Source organism: Coenobita brevimanus, chromosome 72 (genome assembly GCF_032717465.1).
Source record: "Coenobita brevimanus isolate Jiangsu-jjx chromosome 72, ASM3271746v2, whole genome shotgun sequence".
Classification (NCBI taxonomy): Eukaryota; Metazoa; Arthropoda; class Malacostraca; order Decapoda; family Coenobitidae; genus Coenobita; species Coenobita brevimanus.
Genome location: NC_137025.1, coordinates 3041222 through 3045320, shown reverse-complemented (window position 1 = coordinate 3045320; position 4099 = coordinate 3041222).

Sequence of the window (4099 nt, the reverse complement as noted above, 5' to 3'; positions counted from 1 at the left end):
CACACACACAGGCCCAGTGGTAACGCTCACACTTAGCATCTGCTAAGACTGGGATTCTCGCATAGCTCGGGATGCGAAAAGTTTCACTGACGAAGCGGGTGGTTACTGTCCTCCTTGAGCAAGAGGATAGGTGTGCGCGTGTGTGAAGGTCAAGGCTTTCCCCATAGATCTGACTATATGAGCTCTCAGCTCTCTTCCAGGAGAGTAAAATACTGATAATCACAACCATCACGTGATCCTGACCGACCCGGTGAATTACACACACACACACACACACACACACACACACACACACACACACACAGCACCCTCAGAAACACTGCTACTGACATAAGGCCAGCATGCTAAAAAGTAAAATGTGTTTCCTAAAATGCAGCAGATGTGCACGTACAAATCTTTCTCTAATGACATTGCTCGAGGTGAAAGCAATATATGTTTGAATCCCACGCGTGGCAGTCCTTCGTTATGCGTAAATGTCAGAGGAAGAGGTTGTAATGCTCGCTGCGACAAGAACGTACCTGGAGCTTGTGGAGAGAAAACTAAACACGCTTATCGTTAGTGGGAATGGTCATCACTGAGATAAGGGAAGGAAGAAAGACGCACCACCTTTCCTGTCACACATAATTTGCTAAATTCATACGATCATATCCGGTGCAGGAAACGTACTCAACATTGCCACCAATATGCATACAGAAAATGCCTAGATATTGCCCAAGCTTGCAACGTGCCTGCTAACATTTTCAAAGTCACGTTTCGAGCAAGTTATGATTACATCCTGCATACGTATCCAGGCCGTTACCCGCAGACTAAAAAAAAAAAAAAAAAAAAAACTATCAACAACAGGCCTTCTCTTGGTGTGCGATTTATTTATTTATTTTTATTTTTATTTTTAGGGTCTTGGACAGAAGATAAGGAGACACTATGGGTCATGACTATACGAAGCTGCCTGCAACACAAGGGATAGGCTGCGGGGCCTTTATGTCCTTAAAGGAAATGGGAAGGGTTTGTTATATATCGCTTCCCCCCTTTTTAGTCTCATTTTAACACAACGCAGGGACAATGTTGTGTGTGTGTGTGTGTGTGTGTGGAAGTGAAGTATAGTAAGAGTGTGTGTGTGTGTGTGTGTGTGTGTGTGTGTGTGTGTGTGTGTGTGTGTGTGTGTGTGTGTGAGGGCAATGACTGAGTGTGAGAGTGGGGGTAACGTTGTAAGTGAGACATAGGAAGCGTGAGTGTGTGTGAATGAAGGTGAGGGTAAGCTGCAGAGGTCATGAACATTAAAATCACATGATACTTGAGTGGTATGCCGTGGAGGGACACGAAAAGCCATCACACACACACACACACACACACACACACACACACACACACACACACACACACACACACACACTGCTCATATTTCTCCCTTACCCTAATTACCAGGTATCTCGTTCTAATCATCTCGTAGAAACACGCTCTCTCTCCCCTCTCCTCTCTCTGTCTCATATATATATATATATATATATATATATATATATATATATATATATATATATATATATATATATATATATATATATATATATATTCCATAGTGTACATCAAACAAAACTGAAAACAAGTAACTATCAGCCTATCCAATATGATTAATACGTCTCAGTCATCAGCAGTAGTTTGAGTAGATAGGAATCATAAGAGACATACACAGACGGGTGAACGAAAAGACTAGAGAGAATGAGAACAGCTATACTCACAGAACACAAATAGGAATTGTGTGGTGTCTAGTCTTTCCGGCGGACTTCAGTTTCCCATTCTTTTCTGCTTGTGGGATCTCTAGGAAACCCGTGCAGTATCTTACCCATACCTGTGAGGTTGGAACATTCCCAGGCTGCACAGTACACTATCTCGTGGTCAAATATAGGTATATAGCAGGTGATATGGCCCTAGAAAGTGTAACGTCCCCCTTGATCTCTGTGCTGTCTTATGGCAGTCAGGGAACTGAGCAGGTGAGATGAGTATGCAATAAGGCGCCCATATGTCACGTGACCGTTTCTCGGCCAACCACAGGTGACGTCGCGAGGTGAGGTCTGAAACTAGGGTTGGCCAAACTCTTCCTGCTTCATGGCGCTGGAAATGGCGAGGGACAGGGCGATATGTTTACTCTTTGTTTGTGGCCACCCCTTACGGGATTAAGGTGTCTGACTATAGATAGATAGATAGACAGACAGACAGACAGACAGACAGATTAATAGATAGATATATATGTAACTTCTTCCCTCAGCAGAGATAATGATATGGGAAGGTGTTGTGGGTGCAGCTGTGACTCCATGATTACGGTACACCCACACACACACACACACACACACACACATACAGCTCTTTTCTGGTATAAAGGATTGTTGTGAGGCAGGGTTCAGAGAATATGAAAAAACCTAGAAGGAGAAGCTAACTAAAAGTCTGTCCACTTTGTTTAGGCCAGTCAGGAAATATTCATAATTCCATTGTGTTGAATGGCTGAGGACTGTCATCCAAATACTGCAATATGTAAATATTTTTAGGTATAATTCTAAATAAATTACAGTATGCATTGATGAATGAATGAACTCAGCAGTTGGGTTTGGCATATGTTTTGATTTGGAATGGTTCTTCTGGTACAAGTTGCTGTTACTATACTTGGGAAATCCCAGGCCCAGCAAATATATATACAGTATATACTTTATCCCACACTTGTCGTATTGAAAACAGGAAATGTTATCAGGTAGCTATTGTACAACATTTCTGTTTCACATTAACTTTGTCTAAAATTGGCATCTTTCCATTGTGAAGTCTAAAATTGGCATCTTTCCATTGTGAATGCTGTGTGGTAACAAAAGATTAACACTAGAACTTGGTGCTAGTTATAAAGAAGTGCTACAGAAAGTATCTAGTGCTACAGTATTCTTTTCCTGACACTGAGTTTAGGAATATAGACTGTAAAGGTTACATTCACCCCTGTGTAGAGTACAACTCTCATGTGTGAGAAGGCTACCCACATACAGCTCTTCTCAACATGGTGGAGTCAAAGGCTTTTTATCTCATTAACTCTCCTCCTTTTATGGCTCCCATCAACCTCTGTCTCGTTGCTGCACATTGCACCTTACAATAGAATTATCAAAGTTGATTAGTTAGACTGGGGCCTCATCAAACCCTTCAATAAGAGAGGCTTTTCTCAAGTTGAGTAAAATCGTCCAGAGTTGGCAGGAATATATTGACTGTACCCATTTTCACTAACCATGCCTAAAATTGCCATCTATCTTTCTTGAATGCTGAACTATAACAGTAGATTAATGCTAGGATGTGGTACTAGTCACCAAGAAGTACTGTGGAAAGGATGTAGAACTATAGCATTGTCGTGTTCTGCCACAGAGTACCGTATACTTAAAAGCTGCAAAAGGCTAAAATTTGGGCCAGGTTAAGGTGGAAGAACTACATCATCTTAGTTAAGGAGTTAATCAGTCTCTTCTTCAGAACAGTTTACTTCCCATCTGTAAACAGCTGCATAAGACACTCTGGTATACCGCATATCATTGTATAGGTCATGGTTTGTGCAGATTGAAACCCAAAAATGCTTCAGAAATATTTTATTAGTATATTGTACAGCTGTGTTAATATTATTCAGGTATTAATAGATGATATTTAGAGTTAAGTATTATAGTTCTTTATCTACCGTATACAGTACAGCAGAGAATAGAACTGCTGGTTTGACATTACCTGTTACATTCACTCAACCATTGTAAAAAATAAATATCTATCTATGGAAGTTACAATTACCTCCAGCACGTGGGGTGGTATGTTGGAGGCCTTGTGTGGCTCCACTGTACTTGTTTATATCTCACGTCTGCAGTGGTTTGACCACTAAAACGGGGTTATTCCAACACTGTAGATGCAAGTCATAAACAAAAACACTATTGTCACAGAAGACATCAACACACCGCCACCTGCAGTACTTAAAGTGGAGGTGATTGTACAGTGCAGGGTGCTGTGTTAATGTTTTGAAGTAATTAAACAGAAAAATGAACAGTAAAAAAACACTTCAGTCTGCTACTGCTTATAACTTGTCAGATTAGTGCAATGCAAAAAT